The sequence below is a fragment of the Prionailurus viverrinus genome, chromosome A2, assembly GCF_022837055.1.
Source record: "Prionailurus viverrinus isolate Anna chromosome A2, UM_Priviv_1.0, whole genome shotgun sequence".
NCBI classification, from domain to species: Eukaryota; Metazoa; Chordata; class Mammalia; order Carnivora; family Felidae; genus Prionailurus; species Prionailurus viverrinus.
Genome location: NC_062562.1, coordinates 28,584,593 through 28,610,794, shown reverse-complemented (window position 1 = coordinate 28,610,794; position 26,202 = coordinate 28,584,593). Strand labels below are relative to the sequence as shown.

General features: G+C 43.9%; 1 protein-coding gene and 1 non-coding gene across 5 annotated transcripts in view; one reads left to right on the top strand and one right to left on the bottom strand.

Annotated features, from left to right (window-relative positions):
• Window positions 1–26,202, bottom strand: part of PTPRG (protein tyrosine phosphatase receptor type G) — a 713,505-nt gene that overhangs the window by 612,433 nt on the left and 74,870 nt on the right. The window lies entirely within an intron of this gene.
• Window positions 23,698–23,800, top strand: LOC125161353 (U6 spliceosomal RNA). The gene has a single exon (XR_007150568.1). It is a non-coding gene; the product is annotated as a U6 spliceosomal RNA (small nuclear RNA).

The following is a 26,202-nucleotide window of genomic DNA, read 5'->3' as shown; positions in this document are numbered from 1 at the left end:
CTTCATTCCATTTTTGGTCAAAGGAAAAATCTAACATTAGGCTTTGTTATGTACCTTTCTACCAATGGCAAATGTGTCTGGAGGCATCCTTGGTGTCACAGGTAGGGAGGTGGGGCGAGACGCTAGGGGCACCTACTTGGCAGAGGTCAGGGATGCTAACTATCCTACAGTGCACAGAGAGAGCCCTGCAACAAAGAAATACGCAGTCCAAAATAGCAGTGGTGGTGAGGTTGTGCTGACTGCCTTAAACGTAGGAAAAGACAGTAGCTAGAATATCAGCAGCCAGGTACCCTGGGCGTATCATTTAATTTCAGCTCTCCAATAACTCTGCAAAGCTGGTTTTCCTTTCTGTCCACTGGCTCACACACAAAAAAAGACGGCACAGAGGCTCAGATGCCTGCTCCAGGCCCCGCGGCCTCTAAGTATCAGCAGAGAACTGAATATAAGCTTGTCAGGTTTACCACCTGCCCTTCCCAGGAGTGGAAATTATTTGGCAAATGAAGACTGGTGGGTTTAACTTAAAGGAAATAAGATATCCAAAGTCCTGAACTGCTATCAAAAGCGAGTCCCTGTCTCTGTCAGGCCCAGAAGTAATTCAGACAGATAGCAGGAGAGGAGAAATCTCATCACCTTCCCACTGGTAAGGAGACTTCTGCAGAGCTGCAGCAGCGCCCTTGATCTTGACCAGCCAGCGTAAGAGGAACAGGAGTTTTATTGAGCACCTGGGAGTTTATTACACTCTGCAGCTCGTTCTCCTTTATAGGATTTTCTGCCCAAACTCAATAGCCACCAGCATTCTGGAGAGGTTAACATCATTCTTTATTTACCAAGTAAGATACACAGCCACCTGTCTCTGGTTCCCAGCATAATTAGCCGTTGCGTTTGGCAAAAGTACGTTAAGTCTCTAAGAGCCAGACTTCTAGTCCTTTCCAGTTTCAGGACTTATCCAATCCACATACAAAATTTCCACTGAAGCAGCTTCATCTGCACATTTCAGCTTTTAGAAAAATAAAACCTTTCATTTATAGACATAAATACATATATGCAAGTACTGCAGGAGGCCAGACCACGTATTTTTTTGATCCCCATTTCTTACCTCTTCTAGGTCTCAAGTTCTGAATGGTGGGAAGGTAGGGGCTCACATGGTCAAGATTACTGCCCCACCGGCACCCGGGTGGCTCAGTCGGTTAAGCGTCCGACTTCGGCTCAGGTCATGATCTCATGGTCCGTGGGTTCGAGCCCCGCGTCGGGCTCTGTGCTGACAGCTCAGAGACCGGAGCCTGTTTCAGATTCTCTGTCTCCCTCTTTCTCTGACCCTCCCCCATTCATGCTCTGTCTCTCTGTCTCAAAAATAAATAAACATTAAACAAACAATTAAAAGATTACTGCCCCACCTACCACACAGTATTTTGTTTCTTCAGAATTCCACCCCCAACCACAAGCGCAAAGATTCAAAACAGAACAAAAACTGACATTAAATCTGAATTTCCCCAAGAGTCCCCACCCAAACCAGAGTGATATTGATAACAGCACTAAGATTTATCAGAAAATTCCATTTGTCGAAAGAAAGAAAGAAAGAAAGAAAGAAAGAAAGAAAGAAAGGCACACAAAAAAGGGTACAGACAGAAAATTCCTACTCAATATCTTCCCAATGTGCTTCTTTTACCCAACCCCCCCCCGCCCCACCAACAATCACTCCTAAGTACTATGTACAGCACAAAGGGAGAACTGTTTTTATTGAATATACGGATTTGTCCTAGGTCACTTTATTGAAACCATCTTAGTGAAAGAAATAAAGAATGTGGAGGTGTTCTTGGACAGACGACAAATGAGGAGTCATGGTCCATCAGTATCCAGAACTCTGCTCAAGGCCACTCCAGGGAGACCTAGGAATGGGGCTTCCTGCTGGGTAGCTGCAACATTATCTTCTTGGAAATGAGGGGTGTGACATCAGCTTGACTACAAAGAGCATGGAGAGTGGGAACTTGGTGATATTCCACTTCATAAGATCCAGACACGAAGTCAAATCCAGCATTTCACTTTCTGCATTCATCCCCAACAAACTGAAGGAACTAAATTACGCAGGCTAATTTCGTCACAACAGAAAGGACCTGACCACACGTTCACATTCGTTCTCTGACCCCCACAACCAAAATTAATTCTGAGGATTTGGTAAAATACAAGCCCACCTCCCAGAGACCAGACATTTTAGGATGTTTACTATCTCCAGCTCTTACAATAACCTTGTAAGATAGAGATGATTTATCCCCATTATAGAGAGGTTACTGAGGCTCAAAAAAGATTATCATCTGCTCACAAATCACACGATGATGTTCATTCATTCACTCAACAAATATCCACGGAAAACCTTCCATGTTCTACAACATCAGGCCTTCAGAAGGGAATGACACAGATCTGGCAAAGCCAGATTTCAGAGCAAATTTAGTGGAATGCCAGTGTCCTTGCTCTTTCCAATGGTTTTGAAAACTAAGTAAGTGAGTCACAACAGACTTGGAAATTAATCAGAAGCCAATTTCCGTATTGCACATCTACGGCACCTGCTTTGCCCTCCCTTGCTTACCCGCACTCCTCCTGCCAACTGACAGTCCTGTGAAACAAGTCTCCATCAAGAAGTCTCAGTTGGGAGGTCTTTAAAAACTGCTGTTGTGGGGCACCTGAGTGGCTCAGTCGGTTGGGCGTCCGACTTCAGCTCAGGTCATGATCTCACGGTTTGTGGGCTCGAGCCCCACATCAGCAGGCTCTGTGCTGACAGCTCAGAGCCTGGAGCCCACTTCGGATTCTGTTTGTGTCTCTCTGCCCCTCCCCCACTTACGCTCTGTCTCTAAAAATAAAATAAACATTAAAAAAAAACTGCTATTGTAACAGATCTTCCTTATGCTTAGAAACTACCAATTCTAACACCACCATTTTACCCTTTCTGTTCCTAGAAACACCTTTCCCAGGGTTTCCACCACTGTTAGTACCCAAAGGGAAGGCCAAGTAGAGGAACGGGCTTAGGGCTTCAGTGATGATTAATTGCTCCTATTGTGTTAGCTATCTATTACTGTGTAAAAAATTATCCCCTAACATAGCTGCCTCTAACAACATTCATTATCTCACCATTTCTGTGGTCCAGGGATTCCAGCACAGCTGGGCCAGAAATTCTGGCAACAGGATCCCTCCTAAGGCTTCAATCAAAGTATCAGGCTATAGTCGTGTGAGTATCTGACTTGGGATGTTAGATGTACTTCCAAACTCACTCACATGAAGCTCACTCAGTTCCTCACCACTTGGGCTTCTCCCAGCGGCCGCTTGAGTATCCTTACAACATGGTGGGTGGTTTCCCCCAGAGTGAATGACCCAAGGGAGGAAGTCTCTTCAGATACCTAGTTGCTAAAGTCACTATCACTTTTCCCTTATTCTGTCCATTAGAAGTGAGTCACTGAGTCTAGCCCAGAATCAACAGAAGAATTCAGCTCCAGCTTCTGAAAAGAATATCTAAGAATTTGTGGGTATACTTAACATGACTATTACCTTATAATTCTATCCAAAACAAGAAGAAATCAGGCCTTCAGGAGAGTTCAGGCTTATTAACCACAAATCTAGACCTGGAAGGTAAATTTAGATTTTTTTTGTTTTTGTTTTTGTTTTTTCCCTCCAAGGTCTTGCCCACTGGGACCTTTTATTCACAAGGACCTTCCACAGTCCTCCATACTCTCAGTCAGGGACAGCCCCCTGACCTCGGTTTCCCACAGTCTGGGGAGGAGGGCAGGTCAGGCTTTGGTGCCTGCTCTCTACTCTCATTTTGGGGACAATCCAAGGTAACAACTCCTCTCCTCTTGCTCCAGACAAAGGCTGTCACTCCAGGGAAGGTCCTGCATCTTCTCTACAGAGGCTCCCCCATGTCCAGTGGGTGTGGCCCCAGGAACAGGTTGAGTGGACAGGTGCCATTTCCTACGACCTGCTGCCCCTCTCTTGCTGGTACATCCTCTACTCCCGGATAGCTTGTTCTAATTAGGGTAGACTTATTCCTTCCACACAGGTCAGAACCCAGACTTTCCTTCAGAGGTGGCATCCTTCTGGTGCTCAAGCTCCACAAGGAGGAGATACAGGGAGTCCACCTGAGTTTAGAACGGCTCAGCCCACTTGGTACAGACCAGGTACTTGACAGAGCTGTGTGAGCCCTGAAGGTCACTCGGGATTGGTCCTCTCGCTGACCCCTGGCCTAAGGAATGTTCTCAGTGTACCCCACCCCTCAGGAAATTGGCAGGAACTGACTTCCCAAAGGAAGCAACAGACCCCATGTTGGGGCAGCATCCCAGACAGCTGAGGTAGATTTTAAAAGATTCCAGTCCCTCCACAGCAAACCCCCCCCAAAAACCCCGTCCCCCCACCCTCCTGCCGACAGACCAACCCCGCATGCGATCACATGACAAGGGAGGGGCTGATACCTGGAGCACCTCGCTTTGCTTGCTCTTCCAGGGCGGTGCTCCAGGGCTCCCTTAAACACGAATGAAATGATCTGCTCACCAGATGTAGGTGAGCTACACCAAAGTGTATATGATCATAAGGAAAGAGAACCTTACGTGATGAGGCCGTTAGTCCTGGTGCTTATTAAAATTTAAATTATCAATATTTGGAAAGAAACTGTAAGGGACTGGAGTTTTGTTTTCTTTTGTTTTTTGTTTTGTTGTTTTGACAGACCGGTGTTCTTAAATCATCATTCTCTTTTCCACAATTACATTTCAAAACTAGCTAATAGGTGCTGGGATTTTATGCGTCTAGGGCTGCAATCTTTACATAAAAATATTAATATCTATGCACAAACGAGGATTTACCCTTGACTTGCTATATGGGGGAGGGGTGGAGAAGCAAGAAGTTTAAAAACAAAATACTTCATGCCCTGCAAAATAAAAGGGGTTGGATTTAGAAACAAAAATGAAATAAACTTCTTTTTAATTTCTAGTGTTTCTGATATTTAAAGCATGATAAAATGTCTCAGCCAAGATACAGTCATTCACCAAAGATGCCATAATTCTAAGAAATACTCAGTCGCATAAATGCTTACATATTCTAAACTGCCTTAGGCAGCCAGATAAATAACATATACACAGGCACAAGAAAGAGCATATAGAAACTAGGGGAAGAATAAGATATTCACCCAAGTCAAGATTTGTCACTCCTCCAGCCAGAAATAACTTCTCTTTTAAAAAACAATAAAAGCAAACCTTCATAAAAATAATAAAACTTCAGACCTGAGTAGTCTCGGCAATCAGTAAGTCCAGCCATCCCCTTTTTACGATGAGGAGGAAAATATTCAAACACATGTTTAATGAATTATTTAAAGTTCTCTACGTCCAATAATTATTATCACCATCAACATGTGTATACTGTGTTGTACTAAACAAGATGCTACTTAGAGGCTCCCCTGGATTGACCCATTTAATTCTCGTGTCAATACCATGAGCCAGGTATGACTATCGCCCCAATTTTAATGAAGAGGAAATGGGGCTCAGAGAAGCCAAATAACTTTCCCTCCCACTAGTTATATAAATGTTAGGCAATCCAGGTTCGGAGTACAGGCCATTCTATTCTATACTCTTCTGCATTCTATACTGCAACTTACATCCTACACGCAAGGCCTGTCTTGGAGAGCGCGTGGGCAGGCTCTGGGTTAGATCTACCTCTCAGTCAAAAAAAGAAACTCAACACACACCACTTACTACCCCTGCACTGCCTTCAGATATCACAATGAACTTCCCACCTGCACTAAAATCCCCGAAACAATCCTGTCGGGCAGGTTCACACTGATCTACTTCATATTTCCAGAATTTCATTCTTTCTCATGCTATGCTCATGGTATCTGCCATACCCATGCTGTGCCCTCTATACACCAATTGACTCTTATTGTAAAAATCCATTCAATTCTTTCAAGTGAACTACTTATTTTTAAACGAAATTTTACATTACATATCCAGGAATGAAAAATGGTGTCATTTGCTTTAGGTAAATAGGCTACTGAAAATAAGTCGATCGCGACGCTTTCCCAGGGAGCCCTGACACAACTTCAGAATCCTTCTCAACACGGTAATCCAAGCAGTCTCAACCCATTAATCACTCACGACACTCAAAATTAAATCTGCTGGCCATATTACACTGAATCGAATCCACTTTGGGACAGAGGTAGAACTTGACAGTCAAGGTTTTAAAAAAAAAAAGGTTTTTTGGGGGGGTAGCAGATGCTCAAAATCAGAATTCAGACTCCCATTTTTTAGCTCGCCTTCCTGCTGCATCCTACTGCCTGGAGAAACTATCTGCAAAGGCGTTTTCACTTAAAGAAGCATACATAGTACCGTGAAACCATCTTCCTCTCCAATGAAGCAGAATGCAGTCCGTCAAGAGCTACCGAAAATTGAACTAGAAAATACTGAGCTGAACGGCACTGTTTGGACTTGCACAATCATAGCCTTTGTCGATGAAAGCAAACATACATTTTATATGCCTCTATGAAGCCCTGAGAACATCTAATCAAACTGACAGCTGTGGAGCTAAAAAATAAAACAACCAGCATCCTGTCTTTGATGTTCACCAGGCCATGGCTCAGAACCCTTAAAAGCAGGGATCAGACAGTCTTTAAGGCTGCAGGAGCCCCAGGGTACCCCTGCCAGGCCTTGGGCACCATCAGAGAAAGGGGAGCAAGGACCAGGACGGGGGCAGGAAAAACACAGCCGAGCTCATGATCCCAAGTAGAAGGCTGTCGGCAGCAATTCGCAAAGACATCTTCCAAGGCAGACCACGGGAACAAGTGTTTCATTCTTGGTCTGAAAACAGACTCAAAAGTTAAGTGCCAAGGGCATGATGGGCAGAATCCACGATGTCTACAACATACACTGAGCTCTTAATTGGAGATGATCTTTTCCTGGCTGCGGCAAAGAAATACAGGCCACAGAGCACAGGATAATGACCATGAGACTCACTCTACTGAACAGACTCTAGTAAACTCACCCTTTCATTCTACAAATATTTCATCTATTAGGTTCTGGCTGTTGGAATAGAGCAATGGAAAAAAAAAAAAAAAAAAGAATCAAATACCTGACTCTCAAAGTAGCATCCTAGTTGGGGAAATCCACAACAAAACAAACCTTCATCTCAGTGATAAGTGATAAAAAGAAAACAAAATTTGAAAGCACAAGTGTGATGGGGATGGGGCAGGGGACGAAGTTAGACATTTGACTCGTATTTTGGAGATGGAGGAATGAGCTCAAATTGTCATCCAACTTTGCCAAGGCCACACAGAATGGTTCCCGGCCGTAGAGCCAATCCAAGCTCTTAGTCATGATGACACGCTGCCCTCCTCTAACCCTGTGTCTTGAGGTCTGGAGAACTCACCTAGTGACTCTCCTGGAACACCCCCTCAGAGGGACATCTGGATTCACAAAGTCCAGCTGCAGTGCGACCAGCCCCAAACACAGAGGCATTGGTATGTGCTTAGCCCAGGCTAAACAGTCCTATTCTGGCAGCTTTTGCAGCCCCTAACATTTAGTTAGGTCCTCTTCCCCTCCTGTCCTGGAGCCTGGAGCTCTTGCATTTGCCAAACGTCTTTCTCAAAGAGCTGTCTGCCCATGGGGTCAGTACCTAGCGTGCGTGCCCAGGAAAGTACAGTAAGCACCCTCACAGCACCAACAGCTGCGAGGCCCGGCCAAGCGGACCCCAGCTGATCCGCTGCCCACTTCTTATCACGCGAAGCAGGAGCCCCTTCCTTCCTTGCTGAGGCTTGCTCCCCATCACCTAAGGACAGAGAGGAGTGCACAGCGCTCAAGAGCCATGTGAACAGCACTCTTTGAGAAGGAAAACCCAAATGCTCGCAGTGAATAACTGCTTTAAAGCCTCCTGTACTCATTTCATGTGTAGTCATTTGATTTCATTTTGAGCTAAGAAAGGCGGAGGGCTGGGAAACAGCACAAACAACACTAGGGCACAATGAATCCCAAGAAAACAAACCAAAGATACATATACAATGAGGTAGCTACAAGTATGTAAGCTTCAGGAGGGCAGGGATGTTTTGTTCACTGTTCTAGGGTGGGTGCCTGAAGCACAGAGTGGGTTGTAAATAAGATCTGGGGAATAAATAAAAATATTGCTTAAAATAGGAAAAAAAAAAGAAAAAAGGAAAAAAGGCACAAATTAAACGCTATGAAACCAGAAACAGATCAAAAAAAACACAGAAAGTGTCTTCAATATTCGAGAATTGAGAACATGACCCAGCCCAGCCATCTCCTATCTTGTGAAACCATCAGCCAGCTCCTAATTATTCACATGTAAACTGGGGACTATGCAAGCGTTTCAATTCTACTTTTGCTAACCACTGAGACTAGGCCAATTCTGTATCTGTGTCTTCAGGATGCTCAGGAAACACAAACTCAAAAGAAAGGAAAACCTTTCAGGAAACAAATGACATCAACAGTTAAAAGAGTGAAACAGCCAAACTGCGTAAGCACGTATTAGCACATATCAACCTGAATATGCCTTTAAGAAAAACTGAGTATAACTGACATTCCTTAACTAAGATGTTTCAATAATAATATCCATTTAATCTGTTTTTAAGCACCTGCTGCATGCTAGTCATTGCTCTAGGAACATGTAATACAGGTATACCTCAGAGATATGGTGGGTTCAGTTCCCAACCACTGCAGTAAAGCAAAAACCACAATGAAGTGAACCAAATTAATGTTTTGGTTACCCAGTGTATTAGTTATTAGTGTTTTAGTTTTACACTAATATTGTAGTGTCTTAAGTGGGCAATAACATATGTCTCAAGGAACAATGTATATACACCTTATTTTAAAAATACTTCATGCGGGGGCACCTGAGTGGCTCGGTCAGTTAAGCGTCCGACTTCAGCTAAGGTCATGATCTCACAGTTCGTTGAGTTCGAGCCCCGCGTCAGGTTCTGTGCTGATAGCTCAGAGTCTGGAGCCCGCTTCGGATTCTGTGTCTCCCTCTGTCTGCCCCTCGGCTGCTTGCACTCTGTCTCTCACATTGTCTCAAAAATAAATAAACATTAAAAAAAATTTTTTTTAAATACTTCATGCTAAAAAGTGCTAACCATCATCTGAACTTTCTGTGAGTTGTAAATCTTTTTGCTGGTGGAGGGTCTTGCTTGATATTGATGCCTGCTGAGGCATCAGGTGGTGGTTGCAAAAGATTGGGGTGGCTGGGGCAGTCTCTTAAAATAAGACAACAATGACTTAATTAATGGACTCTTCCCTTCACGAACGATTTCCCTGTAGCATGTGGTGCCGTTGGGGGGCATTGTACCCACAGAACTTCTTTCAAAACTAGAGTCAATCCTCTCAAACCCTGCCGCTGCTTTATTAACTAGGTTTATGTAATATTCTAAATCCTTTGTGTCATTTCAACAATCATCACAGCATCACCGTGCACTATGTTGCTACAGAGATGGCTTCCTCCCTTAAAGATTACGAGCCAAACTCCGCTAGCTTCCAACCTCTCTCGTGCAGCTTCCCCACCTCTCTCAGCCTTCACAGAATTAAAGAGTTAGGGCCCGGCTCTGGATCAGGCTTTAGCTTGTGAAAGGAATGTTGTGGCTGGTTTGATCTTCTATCCAAACCACTAAAACCTTCTCTGTATCAGCGATACAGCTGCTCTGCCTTCTTACCTTTTGTGTGCTCCCTGGAGAAGCACCTTTAATGTCCTTCAAGAACTTTTCCTCTGCATTCACAGCTTGGCTGTTTGGTGCCAGTTTGTAACCTATCTCGGCTTTCGACAGGCCTTGCTCACGAAACGTAATCCTTTCTAGCTTTTGATTTAAAATGAGACACACGCAAATGGTTTCTTCCACTTGAACACCTGGAGGCCACTGTGGTGTTATTAATTGTGGGGTTAAGGGCCGAATTTCAATCGTGTTATGTCTCAGGGAGTAGGAAGGCCCGGGGAGAAGGAAAGAGACGGGGGAACAGCCTTATGGTGAAGCAGTGGAACATCTTACACGGGCGTGGCTCGAGGTGCCCCCGAAACAACTACAATAGTAACATCAGGGATCACTGACTACAGATGGTAGCTACACTTGTGAGCATCACATAATACACAGGCTTGCTGAATAATTAGATCGTACACCTGAAACTGATAGAACGTTATGTGTCAACTATACTTCTTTTAAAAACAACCAATGATCACGGATCACCGTAACAGATACAATAACGAAAAAGTCTGAAATATGACAAGCATCACCAGCGTGTGACACAGGGACCCAAAGTGAACAAATGTTGCTGCAAAACATGGCCCCCATAGGCTTGCTGGATGCAGGGTTGCCACACAACTTCAATTGCAACAACACAGTATCTGCCAAGTGCAATAAAATGAAGCGCCATACAATGAGCTGTGCCTGTGTAAGAATGAATGAAAATGATGCAGCCCTCGTCAATCTTACCTTAATCCAGAGTAAGGGAAGGTCATGAACAGGTCAACAAATACACGAAAGGTGTAACTTGCAAATGTGGCTGACTGCTGGGAAGATAATCATCGGTGATGAAATAAAGAGAAGCAGGAGAAGGACAGAATACTTATTTCTATCACTGAGAGGCAGCGCTGAGCACATGTGCAACTCTGGACAGATGTGACATGGGACTCAGAGGCTCCACCACCCCACCTGCAGGAGGACTCACTAGGCAGGTAGAGACCCTTCTGCCCCACATCTCAGCAAGCTGGTAACAAGGCACAGACAAACTCTCCTTTGCATGGCCATGCAAATTCCAGGCCATGTGCAAGAACCCAGGATAGAATGGTCAAGAGACCAGAAAGACCTTAGAAATGTACATTCACCTCAAACTGGAACCTCAAAACAAATGAAGCAAAAACTGACAGAATTCCACCTACATCTATCAACTGAGCATACTATTAAAAACTTGAGAATGCATGTCAAGTTATTTGGCAAATGGGAGGTATACAATAGGTGCTTAGAAAGTGATTCAAAAGGCTGTCGAATAGGAGCAGCCTCCATTCTCTTGAGTAAGCACCACCCTACCCCCAGACTCTATGCCAAATGCTGCCCACACATCTGATCTACTTCTATCAATGACTCTGAGGTACAAGAGTAAACTGAGGCCCAAAGAGATTAAGTAATAATTCACCAAGGTCAAATATTCAGGAAAGGTGCGAAATCTCATACCCCTTTAATGCGTCTCCTATGCCGAACTGGGTTTCCCACGAGGCCAGCCACGAAAACCAGCACAAGAAAGATAGCATTCAGTCAACACTTTGTGTAACATTAAATTCCTTAATTAGCTTTACATGTTCCTTGACAGTTCCCCCAGTTAACAAAGCACACACATGCTGTTTCTAGTGTATTCTGGCTCACAGTGATTTTGCTAGAAAACTGGGAGCAGTCTGAGCCAAGGATAATTCTAATCTCACAGGCAAGCCGATTTAGGATTTCTACACTGGGAAGAGGTTGTCCAGATGAGCAAAGAAGGTTGGAGGGGGAGCCAACACATCTGAGACCACAGCAGGGCACAATGAATCCCAATAAGACAAAGCAAAGATATATATACAACGACTCACCTGTAAGTGATCTGCTGGACTGTCAGAACCATGAGGACAGGGCTCTGTTTGGTTCATTTGTTTTACCCCAGGGACCTCAAACAGGAATGCTTGGGACACAGCACATTATAAATAAATACTTGGGGAATAAATCAAAACATTTTTTGGAACAGAAAAAATAAATAAAAACCTAAAACAAATTAAATGTCCAACATCAGAATTATACAAAAATAGATATTATTCCATTAATTGAAGATTACTATTGCAGCTGCTAAAAAGGATGGATGAGGACTAGCAGAGAAGGTGTCCATTTTGAACCATGCTGGAGAAGGGGAATGAAAAACATGGGAAATGTTCATGATATACAGGGAAACAGCAAAACATCATGGACAGCAGATCTATCCCTATAAGTATACTATGTCTTTCCTATACGTGAGATGTATAGATTAAAAAACTACGAGAACAAAGAACAAAATATCAAGTCAGCATTATCTCTGGATTGTGAGATGATTTTTTAAATGTTCTTTCCTGTTTTGCTGATAAGCACTTTTTAAAAATTGCCCTTCCTCTATCTTATATGTATTTATAAAATGTTCTACAATACAAATTTGTTGCTTGACATAATTTCTACCTTCATGACGTCGGTGGCTGTACTGTAAATCTCCTCTCCTCTGACAGGAAGATTCTGCATCTGCCAAAATGGGCTTCTGAACTTTTACCCAGTGACAAATAGTCGGCAGTTACTTTAGAAGAGTGGCTCTCAAATGGGGGGAATTGGCCCCCAGAGGACATGAGGCAATGTCTGAAGAAACTTCTGGTTGTCTCATCTTGGCGGGGGCGGGGTGCTAGTGCCGTTCATTCCCACAATGCACAAGACAGCCCCCCACAACACAGAATTATTTGGCCCCAAACATCAATAGTGCTGAGGTTGAAAAACCCTGCTTCAAAGTACTAGGATAGGGGCACCTGGGTGGCTCGGTCGGCTCAGGTCATGATCTCACGGTTCGTGGGTTCAAGCTCCGTGTCGGGCTCTGTGCTGACACAGAGCCTGAAGCCTACTTCGGATTGTGTGTATGTCTCTCTCTCTGTCCCTCCCCAGCTCTCGCTCTGTCTCTCTCAAAAAGAAACATTAGGGGCGCCTGGGTGGCGCAGTCGGTTAAGCGTCCGACTTCAGCCAGGTCACGATCTCGCGGTCCGTGAGTTCGAGCCCCGCGTCAGGCTCTGGGCTGGTGGCTCAGAGCCTGGAGCCTGTTTCCGATTCTGTGTCTCCCTCTCTCTCTGCCCCTCCCCCGTTCGTGCTCTGTCTCTCTCTGTCCCAAAAATAAATAAACGTTAAAAAAAAAAAAAAAGAAACATTAAAAAAAAATGTAAGTATTAGGATAAAAACCAGGGTGCCTGGTTGACTCAGTCAGTTAAGCATCGGACTCCTGATTTCGGCTCAGGTCATGGTCTCACGGCTCGTGGGATGGAGCTCCCGGTTGTCAGCGCAGAGCCGGCTTGGGATTCTCTCTCCCTCTCTCTCTGCCCCTCCCCCACCTCTCCAAATAAACATTTTAGAAATAAATAAAACATTAGGATAAAAATCATACTGTGGGGAGCCTGAATGCTTATCCTAAACACAAACAAGAGGAGAAGAAAACTTATTAACCTTATTTAAAATGTTTTGTACCAGAGGAACAAATTTCCAGAAGGGCAGAGATGGGGAACACTTGTTCCTCTGAAGATCCCTTCATCCTAGCAGTGTTCATGGCACAGAGAGGTGGCTTAGCCAGTGTGCCATCCATCAGGGAACACAGAGCTGCACTGTGGAAGAAATTCCAACTGCAAAGTCGGATGCAGACAGACTTAGAGATCAGCTCTGCCAACGGCTAACATACTAAACATACTGTGCATCTCCAAAGTGAGGATTACAAGGCCATACTTAACTCTTATATGACTTCCACTGGCCAAAGCGTATGACGCTTTTAACACTGCCCAAGATACACAAGAGCCAAAGGGATGGCTTGCAAGAGGTGACCTGAACTGCTATGTATAACCCACATACCCAAAAACTTCCATCGTGTTTGTGCATGGAAACTGCCTAGCTTCAAGTTCAATGCCAATGAAACCAGGAAAGGCAGTTCCCGTATGAACCAGTTACCATCTCCTGGAGAAAGCTGTGTCCCCCGAACTAAGCCTAACCACCCCCAGCCTCATCAGGTTTGTTCAGGACACCCTATTACTGACCAACTGGTAACTACGTGAACACGAAAAAAATGGCAGGTACCATCTACACCAATAACTTGTGTGAATGTTCTAAAGAAAGATTCACAATAGGACAAAACAGAAACAACTTTTTAAAAATAAAAATCCAAAGGGGGCAAGATTGCTACCTCTGATGAGCCTGGAAGTCAGTTCGTAAGAACTTAATCAACTAAACCCTACCAAGACACCAGATGGTCTGTTAGGTATTTTGGGATTTTTATCTTATAGCCAACACACCCATCTGGTAGCATATAGAAGTTATATTTTTCCTTTAAAAAATACTGAGAAAGAGTGTCCAAATACACCGGTGTAATTGAGGTTGATGAATAGGGTTCTAAAAGTGTAGGTAGTGAGGAAAGAAATATAAACACACACACAGATAAATGTATAATTTATCTGAGCCATTAGAGTCAGCAGAATCATATAAACTTTTTACTAGACAACTCCACAGCAAAAAATATAGGTTCAAGTTGCTGAATCATTGTTCAGATGTAAATAGGATTCCTAAAACTTTTATTGGTCATTAAAATTCGTTTATAACATAACGTAAACAAGAAAAGCGGGCCATAAAGCCAAATCCTGGTGAAAGCCCCCTCCAAATGCATACATCTGACAAAAGAGCTCATTTGCAATTCAAGAGTTAAAAGAACACAAATCGGCCGAAAATGGTTGCATTAATAAACTAAAATAAAACTTGACTGTGTTTGATGATGGAATGTTTATTTTATTTGATCAAATGTTCACACCAGTACTCAGAAACATTCATTCCACAGTAGAGAACACACACAGGCTCAAACACAAAACTTCCTTACTCCGTGATCACCCAGAGTGAGGTCCCACAGTGAGGTCCCACAGTTCTCCTCGTGAAAACAGCAGACGCATCCAATGGCTGGATGACAGTGCATCCTATTAAGTCAGGTGCCAAATATCCTTTCTCCTGGCCAGGGCTCCATCATTCATGAGCTCTTTTCTGGCTGCTTCTCAGCAGTTTTGTGCAGAGCTCTCCACTCTGCGCTTCGAACATGAGTCTCATTCCACAAAAATCTTGTATTACACATTCCCACTAATGTTCCCGGGAACGTGGCAATGGCCCGTTCCGTAAGACCTTGCTGGCATTCAACGTTTTCGGGATTCCGGTATATGTAGCCTCCACCCTTGGCTGCCTTGGTTCAGTTTTGAAACTCTCAGGCATCAAACGATCACTTCCTGACAGCAGCACAGAGCTGTGCTTTTCACGCTGGCACCACGCCATCACGGCATTTCTACAGGGAAAACCAAAATGACCAGGCATGGCAACCCCTGGTGTCTAAAGGTTTTATTTTTCCTTTTCAGAAGAAAAGAAGAGAGAATTAAGGACAAAGAGAAATCAGGGGGGAAAAAGAAAAAAGAAAGAAAGAAAGATGTCCCTGATTAGGGTTAATAGATTGGGACCTCCCGGCTACCATTTGTATTTTTTACAGCCTGCTTTTGGCAAGACAGAACATGGCATGCTGGCTAAAATAACGGGCTTTGGGACATAATAAATAAAGCAGAGACCAAACCCCAAACTCAGGCTCGGCCAATTATAAGCCCTATCATCAGCCACGTGATCTTAAGTAAAACATTGTCAGTTTGCTTATGTGTAAAATAGGGCAATGGACTTCGGAGAGCAGTCAAGACACAAAGAGCCTTGCACTACACTTAACACAATAACCTAGTTGTTACTCTGATTGAGCCCAAAGTTTCCACTAGGCTTTTTTTCACTTGGGTAGTAAACTCACATGTGGCTGCTTCAGAGTGTCACTACACTATATTAAATCTGTATGCGTTTCTTAGCTCGTGGGCTTGCGGAGACAATTCAAGGAAAAGACATCTTCTATTTTCTCATGTAAATAAATAATTGCTTCAACAAAGATCAGAGTCTTTAAAGTGGAGAGTCGCTACCCAACCCACACACCGCCATCATTACTCTTCTTCCTATTTGGAGTTTGAAATACACAAGGAGCACATGAAAACATTCTCTTGGGAAACATTCAAGCAATATGCCATTATTCTTGCAATACAGGGTAACAGAACCTAATAGAACATTTTCTATCCCCTCTCTTTGAAAGAAGTGTATTCCAGATGGCTGCCAAATGAGTGTGTCGTGAGTATGTGTTTCTGCAGAAAAGCCTAGGAGGTGCAGGCATCCCCTTGGTACGTTAGCCTAGGGTCACCCCAATAAACACCCTGCAGTCAGCCACTGGCACAAAAGGAAATGCTTTTTGTGTCAGAACAGAAGAATTTAGATACTTCAAGATGTATGCTCTAGGAGAAAACTTCTCTATACCACAAAAGTATATTAGAGTATTTCATTATTTCCTTGGATACTCTCTCTTGCCACCCAGTTTTCTTCCTCCTTGTGGTGAATGTGTGTACCCTGATAGGCGGCAGGCTAAGTGTCTTACAGATGGATCCTTAGAGCCAAGGCCTGTGCCTGGAATACATGCAGGCATTCAAGGAAGAAAAGGATGGATTCCTTAATGGTTAGGCTCTGTTAAGCCCAGCTACGATTCCATTGTGAGGGCTTGGTTAAGGAACAAATTTGCATGGTGATGAACCGACAGCTACACAAATGTGTTGGGTTATTTGAATCTCAGAAAGCCTTCATCTCCACACTCTGCAAAAGTTTCCTTCACCACTTGCACTTTTAGAATATTCTCGGGTGACCAATGCCACAGGATCCATTTAGTCAAACATTAAGCCCTCACTTACCATGAAGGTGTGGAAACTCTTGGGGCTTCGGGTATATCAAAAGCCAAGAGGGCAAATACAAGCCAAAGCAGTAGAAGAGTCATGAGGGGTGCAAGACAGTGCTTGCAGATGGGCAGGCTGTAATAGGCTTCAAAAACGCCATCATCAGAACTGAAATACTTCATAAGGTAACATCCCAACGTTGAGCGCGTGAAACATTCAGTAGTGTTTTAGAAAAGCCATCTAGTGTGGTGGTTAACAGCACTAGCTCCAAAGACAGAATTTGCATTGTGGGATCTGCCTCTTAATGTCCTGGGTTAACTTGAACAATTACACTGTGACTCAGTTTCCCTCGCTAGAGAAATTGTATCGGCCTTCCCTTGAGGAGTTGTTATGCAGATTAAATAAGATACTATGCGCATGGTGCTTAGTATAATATCAGGCATATCAGACAGCTGCAATTATTGTTTTAGTAAAATTAACCCAGATAATGGTTTGAAAAAGAACAAAATGAAAGATGGGGGCAGCTGGGTAGCTCAACCCGTTAAGTGTCTGACTCGACTCTTGATTTCAGCTGAGGTCATGATCTCAGGGTCGTGAGACTGAGCCCCGCATGGGGCTCCATGGGGATCCTGCTTGGGATTCTCTCTCTCTCCCTCCCTCTCTCTCTGACTCTGTCTGCCCCTCCCTGGCTCTCTCTCTCTCTCTCTCAAAATAAGTAAACTTGAAAAAAAAGAAAGATAGATAACCAAGAACGCTTCCAACACTAGCAATCCATGCTGTCGTGCACCCAGTTAAGGAAAATAGTTGGTTGGTTTCCTATAAAACTAAGCATGCACTTACCACACAACCGAGCAAGTACACTCTTGGGTGTTTATCTCAGAGAAATGAAAACTTAGATTCACTCAAAAGCCTGTACATGAACATTCATAGCAGCTTTATTTGGAATATACCCAGACTGTAAGAACCCAGAAGTCCTTTAACAGATAAACTGTGTAACAAACCAGACTACATCCATCTCACGGAATATGACTTAGCAACAAAAAGGGACCAACAGGGGCGCCTGGGTGGCGCAGTCGGTTAAGCGTCCGACTTCAGCCAGGTCACGATCTCGCGGTCCGTGAGTTCGAGCCCCGCGTCAGGCTATGGGCTGATGGCTCGGAGCCTGGAGCCTGTTTCCGATTCTGTGTCTCCCTCTCTCTCTGCCCCTCCCCCGTTCATGCTCTGTCTCTCTCTGTCCCAAAAATAAATAAACGTTGAAAAAAAAAAATTTAATAAAAAAAAAAAAAAAAGGGACCAACAACTTGGATGGGTCCGGGGAATTCTGTTGAGTGAAGAAAGCCAACCCCAGACGGTTATATACTGTGTAATTCCATTCATATAATATTCTTGAAATGACCATGAATTAATGATAGCCAGGGGTTAGGGGTGGGCTCAATGTAGCTAATAAAGGGGTAGCGCATGGCATCATCTTCTTTAGATTCATGTAGCCACTACCACAGTAAAGATGCAGGACTGTTCTAGTGCCAGAATCTAAACATATGATAAAAATGCACAGAGGGGGGCCTGGTTGGCTCAGTCGGTTAAGCATCTGACTTCGGCTCAGGTTACAAACCCACGGTTCATGAGTTTGGGCCCTGCGTCAGGCTCTGTGCTAACAGCTCAGAGCCTGGAGCCTGCTTTGGATTCTGTGTCTCCCTCTCTCTCTGTTCCTCCCCTCCTTGTGCTCTCTCTATATGTCTGTCTCAAAAATAAAGAAAGAATTAAAAAAATGTTTTTTTTTACATGCACAGAAATACACACACAAGCATACCACATACACAATTGAGTGTGTGCAAAACTGGTGAGATCTGAACACAGTCTATGAATGTGACAATGCCAATCTCCTAATTTTGATATCATACTACAATTACACAGAAGGAACCACTGGAGGAGACTGAGTAAGGGGTACACAGAAACCCTGGGAGGAGGGGGCAGGGAGTTTCAAATGAAAGTATTTCTGAATGGGCAGGAGAGTTTTAGACGAAGAGTAGAAGTTCAGTTAAGAATTAAATGATCTACTGCAGAGAAGGAGTGAGCCATATTTCACCTGGAAAGAGCTGCAATCTCTTTGGAGGTAGGAACAGCTCCTATTTGTGTCTATATAAAGAAGGTGGGATTTTACAGCCACTCCACACAGTAAATTAGGACTAAGGAGTCTCCAAGTAGAAATGAGCATCCTAGAGACAAGAAAAATAAACCAACTCTGCCCAATGTAAGAAAAAGAAGTTACAGCAAGTAAGAGGTAGATGAGCCCCAGAACCACCAGGGAGGCTAGACCAGGAACTGGCAAACTATATCCAAATCCATATATCATCCATGGCTGCTTTCGCTACAACGGCAGAGTTGAGTAGTTCCAAACAAGACTGTATATCCCCCAGGGCCCAAAATATTTACTATCAAAAGAAAAAATAAATAAATAAATAAGTGCCAACCTCTGGGCTAGATAACGAAGCTCAGGAGCCAAGCCAGTTAAGGCAAAAGAGGTCCTCCAACCACCACTGCCGCCTGTCAACAGGATGTTTTAGCCACTGCCCAAATGGCTTTTCCTCTGTCCCTGTGTCTTCGCAATATGAGCAACAAACAGATCCAAAGTCCGAGGCAGATGTATGTAACTAGTGGCATCCAGGTCAATGCCCCCGTATTAGCTGCAAGGGAAGCTGGAAACCTGAACATCAGACACACCTTTCTTCCACTACGACTCAGAGCCAACAAGGCCCCAACCAGAAAGGGATTTCAGACAGCAGAACACACAGGATGGAAGTGCTATGTGTAGTGTGGACAAAGCCATCAACCACAGCCCAACTGGGTAGTTTTTACTTTCTGTGGTTCAACCCAAACACGGGGTTTTCTGCCAATTTGACCAATAAGAGGTGTTAATCGCTGTCAATATTTGCTAAACCCAGGCTTCCATTTGTTGACTTTCATCTTCAGTTTGCCCTTATATCACTGAAAGTATACTTTTACCCCTGGTCTAGACATGCTTTGATTTTTTTTAAATGCTCTTAGTTGCGTAGGAGGAAAAGTAAGAACCGAAGCTTGGGAGTCTCTTCAGTTGTGTGCATTTATGAAGCTAATTTTATTTTTTTTTTCAACGTTTATTTATTTTTGGGACAGAGAGAGACAGAGCATGAACGGGGGAGGGGCAGAGAGAGAGGGAGACACAGAATCGGAAACAGGCTCCAGGCTCTGAGCCATCAGCCCAGAGCCCGACGCGGGGCTCAAACTCCCGGACCGCGAGATCGTGACCTGGCTGAAGTCGGACGCTTAACCGACTGCGCCACCCAGGCGCCCCGATGAAGCTAATTTTAAAAGACAAAGCAAACCAGGCAACCCTAATATTCTAACAACTCCCTAGCAGCAAATGGGTTCTGTCGATCATAGGGCAACACCTTCTCTCATTGTATTGATTTTAAGACAAATGAGTATCTTGCCTTTCCAGAGTAGGAGGCAAAAGTTCTAGCAATCTAACGCGGACACGTAATGAAAGATAAAATGAAGAGAGGGTAGTATTTTCAATGATTATCACATTAAAAACAACACCTTTAGGGGCGATCGGGTGGCTCAGTCAGTTAAGCTCTCTACTTCAGCTCGGATCATGATCTCATGGTTTGTGAGTTCGAGCCCCGTATCAGACTCTCTGCTGTCAGCACAGAACCTGCTTCGGATCCTCTCTCTCCCTCTCTCTCTCTCTGCCCCTCTCCCGCTCACACGTGCACCTGCTTTCTCTCTGTCTCAAAAATAAACAATAAAAAAATAGCTCCTTTCGGGGCAACTGGGTATCTCAGTCACGTAAGCATCCAACTCTTGATTTCAGCTCAAGTCGTATCTCACAGTTGTGAGATGGAGCACGGAGCTGGGCTCCACACTGGGCACAGAGCCTGCTTGAGATTCTCTCTCCCTCTCCTTCTGCCCCTCCCCCACTTGTGCACAAGCACACACACATTCCTCTCTCTTGCTTTCTCAAAAAAAAAAAAAATAGTTCCTTTAACTCAATAAGGTTCCATAAATGTTAGATGTCGTGGAACATATTCCTAGCATGCAGACTTGCATCCAGGATTTCTAACGCAAAGCTTCCTTCCAGTTAACAAAAGCCAGACAATTACCAATTGGAATGGAGGTGGAACGACTGATGGGATTTGGGGAGGCAAGTGTGAGATGCACATCCTTAGGGCTGAAACTAAATCCTGCAAGATCCAAGTTCAAGGCCCTTCAAAACTAGAGGCATCTCCCCAACTACACCAAAAACCCACACACTCCTGAATTCCCTGCAACACTGTTTAGTTCTTCCCCGAGATGACTCTTAGTTCTTGCTCATCTCCTCACTGTTGAAACACTAGGGTTGCGTATTGGCTATCCCCTCTTTGCAAATGGAGCTCCCACTTACCAGAAGCCACATCAATTTCATCGGGAAGCTTTCACGCCACACATAAAAATAAAACCAAGGCTTGTGGGAGATGACGTTGGAAAGCTAGAGCTCAAAGTTTACTTCGGCACCTCTGCCAAAAACGATTTTCCAGGTCTGAACAGAGGCCTGACACAGTAGATGACACCTCTTTATCAGCTCCAAGAACTCCAGGGAACGTAATTAGCACCCAATTAGTTATTAATAACTTAATATTCACACATCTGCTCGAACTCTGTAGGTGCGCAGTATAATTTAAACATGAGCGTGATCATCCCCTACTAGGGTAGGTGCCATATACATAATGGATTGGATTCCGCAGAGCCCGATAAGGGGAAAAACTGGAAGCCTCATCTGTTCCTTTCTGTAGGGTGTAAACGGGTCAACTCAAACCAAAGGGTATCCCAGTCCATCTGGAAGAGTTGAATAAAACCTATTATACAACCAAACTGACAGTGTAACAAGCATTAGCCAACTATATGCAATCATCGCGCTAGCTCAGATGCCTTAAAATGCCTCTAAAAGAGCTAGCATATCAGTAATTATTATTTATTAAGCCATTATTACACACCAGGCACTGCTCTGATCACTGTAAACATATCTATTACTTCACTTTTATTTCATTTACCCCTCACAGCCACCCTGTGAGATTACTGCCCACCATTTTACAAATGGGAAAATGGAGGCACAAGTTCACATCATCTGCCAAAGATCACAAAACTACGTGTGGCATGGCTATGATGCAAACTCAGTCCTGTCGGCATGACAAAACCTTTGCTTTTAACCACCAAGCTAGAGTTAATCACTTTTCTCCAAGGCCTGTACCAAAAACCCTCCACATCATTGGGATTACACAAGGCTAAGAGGGGGTCCTAAGCACTTCGGTTTGCTGCCTTCACAGAAGGCCTACGTGGAGTCTTGTTTTCATGAGCACTGTGAAATCAGATGAGCGACTTCACCTCGAGCTTTTAAAATCTGACTCATATTTCTGTTATCTATAGGCACAAAAAGACCTTTCCTACCACTCCCTCATTTACCCACCTCCAACACCAAACATCTCACTCTTTAGTTACCAAAGTCCCCTCATCCAGAGACAAGAAATAGATAAACTCCCGTATGGAATTCAGAAACATGATGCAATTTCATGCCCATCGTTTCAAGGATGGTCCAGTCTCTCGCTGCCAGGGTGAGGACGAGAAAAATAGGACGGAGATACGGGAGGGGACCCCTGATCACAAAATAGATGTTTCTACAAGGTCTCTGAACAACCCTAGCTGCTGACTACACCCAAGCTACCCAACACAAGCATTTTAAAACACTAGTGAGGGCAGGATTATGTTCTTCCCCCAAATCTGCCTGGAATGTCTATATTGCACAGTCTGGAGCTACTGCCTTTCCAACACTCTACCGTGCTTACCAAGGAAATTTCCCCTTCAGACTAATTAATGTCAAAGTACAGCGCAGGCCTCACTGTTTTTAGTTTGGTGAAATGCTGAATATTCATGTTATTTCACAGACACCACAAGGCCACACCTAACTAATAAGGATGGTATCTTCCTTCCAAGCTCCAATGAGAATAGGGTGTCTTTCAAAGATCAAGGGAACAACAGGCAGGTGTGAATACCCATGGACATCTTGACACGTTTATGAAACAGGAAGGTTATCGAAAATATGGGGCTTACTATTCTGAAAGAAAGCTAAGAACATTTCATGAGCAAAGTGTGCAAGCAAAAGCTATCCAAAACACTAGGGACAAATACTGCCTGAGATTTCCGAGGAATTTATTTTAGGAAAGTAGGCCAAGTGTTGGGATTTGGTTAGAAGGATTTTCATCACAGAACTCATTATAATATCTAAAACTGTAAGCACCCTATATTTAACAATAAAGAAATAGTTAAATAAAATCATGGTACAAGCATTAAACTAAACACTTCTCAATGGTCAATTCTAAAGGTTTTAGAAGAGTAATGGCCTAAAACACGTAAAATGAATACTTCAATGAAAAGGGCACATTACAACAGAATACAATTTTCATCAAAAAAAAAAAATCTAAGACAAGTATATACAAAAATGCACTAAGGTATTCAAAGTAACTAACTCAGAAGCATGTTTATATTATCTGTGTTTGTTACAATGAACACATGTGGCTTTTATATTAGGAAAAGCTTTTTTGGAGATACCTTACCCTAGCTCCCTTTTTTATCTCTAAGTCTGGAAAATTTCCAACAAACACAAAGACCCCACAGAGAAGCCGCAATCCCATACACGATGCCCAAGCTTCCAAATGCCTGGGTTTTTTTGTTTATTTTTAAAGTTTATTTATTTAGAGAGAAAGAGAGAGAGAGAGAGAGCACCTGTCTGTCCAAGCAGGTTCCATGCTGTCATCACAGAACCCAACTCAGGGCTCGATCTCACAAACCGTGAGATCAGGACCTGAGCCAAAATCAAGAGTTGTACACTTAACCAACTGAGCCAACCAGGTGTCCCTCCAAATGCCTAGTTTTTACTTGTTAATTCATCTGAATCAGGATCCAGATAAGGTCCACACAGAGCTTGACCAGTATATCTTTTAAAATCTTTATGGTTTTCCTCTTCCTCTCTATTTCCCCCTTGCAATTTACTCATTCAAAAATCCAGACCTTTGGTCAGTCTGGAATTTGCCTTTTGTATTCCTATGGTGCTGTTCACCACGTTTTCCAGCCAGACCTCTGTAATGCCTTTAAATTGGTGGTTGGACAGTGCTCACTTCAGCAACACATATACTAAAATTGGAATGATAGAAGATTGTCATGGCCCCTGCACAGGGATGACAGGCAAATTTGTGAAGTGTTCCATGCTTCTTATATAGTTTAGGGGAAAAAAATGGATATTTGGACACTTGAACAGCCTTATGTGGGGTTTTTCTAGGGGGAGGAGTGGAAGGTAGAAGGGAGTAGGGTGTTGGAAGACTATTTCCTAAGAGGTAATGTGTTCTATCACCGGGGGCTCAAGATACCTGGTTGTCTTTTTGTGATAGGATTAACTCACTGTTAATGCCTATGCCTACATTTGGCAATTAATTCATTAGTGGATGCAAAATGGCAGTCCTCCACTTCGCTTTCGTTGTTACAATAATTTCATAAAGGAAAAACTTCTGAGATGCCTGGGTTGCTCAGTCAGTTAAGCGCCACACTCTTGATTTCAACTCAGGTTATGATCTTATCATTCAGGAGCTATAGCCCCAAACTAGGCTTAGCACTGAGTGTGGAACCTGCTTGGGATTCTCTCCCTGCCTGTCCCCTACTCGTAGGTTCTCTTGCTCTCTCTCTCTCTCTCTTAAAAAAAAAAAAAAAAATTAAAATTAATAAAGAAAAACTTCCACCCATCTGCTCCCTGGTTACTCAGGATCAAAAGCTATTCTTAATTTTTAAATACATACATGCTTGTAGATTTAAGCTTCCACTACGTATAGAATAACCAGAAGCCACAAGCAAAAGCCTCCTTATTTTCCAGCCAGATCTGGAGCTCAAGAGTTCCCCAGGTCAGGAGGGGCCCGATCCGTACAAAGTGCAGCAAGGCCAACACAGTGGAGCCTCCAGAGAGCTCAGACCGCCCTTTACCCGGCAGCGCCCTTGGCACAGGGGCACCTGTCGTGGGAGTGGCAGGCCACCTCACTGCGCATGCCCAGGTTACTTTCCCAACGCCAGCGGAGGGCCGCGGGCTGCCCCGAAACCCGAAGCGGGCATCAGGGAACTGAACCGAAGTTCCCTCGAGGCCGGCCAAGGAAAGTCCTCACACCAGGCAGCAAAGCGGAGAGAACTGACAAACTGTGCAGGAGAAAAATGGAATCAACAGTCTGAACTCAATTTAACGATGGCTTTACAAATTGGAAGGCTGACGGCCCGAGGCGGAGAAAGGCACACACCACAGCACGGGGTCAGGGTCTGTGGCTGGTGGGCAGCTCTGTGGCTGCGAAACAAAAAAAAAAAAAAAAAAAACGGCCAGAAGAGCCGATTTAATAACTCAGGGTCGGCACTTGGGCTTCTGCCTGGGCCTTTGATTTTTATAAACTAACAATCCAGGCGAGTGGAGAGTGCGGAAGCAAGTCCGCAGGTAAGCCTTGCATGGCCCGCAGGTCACTGCGCCAGATTTCCCTCTGGGGCTTCCAGATGGGGAGGCTGGGAAGACCTCCTTACTGCCGGCAAGGTCTCCTCAGAATTGCATTCATTAGCTAAATGTGCACTGGCCCACGGGAAAGAGACCTGGACCATTAAATATAAATGCAAAACAAAATTAGACCCATCCATTCTAAATCTCAGATCTCTGTAGCAGGAAAGGTTTACTCCCTGCTTTTAATTTTTCTAAAAGGCATAAGCACTGAAATCACCACTGCTCATGACCAAGCACCTAGATTTGGGTCCCACCCTTCCCCAAACCAAACAAAGAAATTACTTTTGTTTCTTAATCCCTGTCAGATTTCATGAGGCATCTGTTGACACTTCTAAACCCGGATTAAGTTTCTATATAAGTACTCCTGGCCCAGCTTTTAAACAGAACCACAAACCCATCTGCAGTGGTACAAAACACAGAAGCTGATAAGCTTTAAATGAATTGGAAACATTTACCTAAATGAGAGTCAGGACTAACTCAGGGATTTTCCTTTAAAAAATACATTAATACAGAAAGCAAGGGGAAATTAACGTTTGTAAAATGTCTCTCCCCCACATTAATAAAAATAATCACTGCCTAACAAACTACTCACGCCACAGCTGTAGTCCACAGGATAACCATGTGCCGTGGCTTCTTGCTTTCCTTTGGTTTCCATTTTGTCCCACTTCTATGAGCACCCTTGGACACAAGAGATTTCAGCTATTTCTGGTCACTGCTGTATCTCCAACACCAAGAACAATGCTTTATGGTAGGTGTTCTGTATCTATTTGAAGGAGGAAAGTAATTCCATTCATTCCACTAGAACCAGGGGTATTTCAGAGCCAACAGGTTACTCCAAGGAGATGACCAAACAGTTAAGCTTCAGCTCCTTCTCTGTAAATATGCCCCTAATTGCACTTCATCAGAAAACAACCTGCTTGGACCTCCTCCCGTCAAAGCTAGCAGAGCACCCCCCTGATTTCCCCACATCTCCATAGCAAGCTCTTTGGAAACCCCCAAACATTGAGGGATACCACGCAATCCATTAACCTCTCCTCCGATCCGCAAAGACCTTCCCATTTAAAGCAGTGAAGGGAGAGAAAAGAAACTCCAAA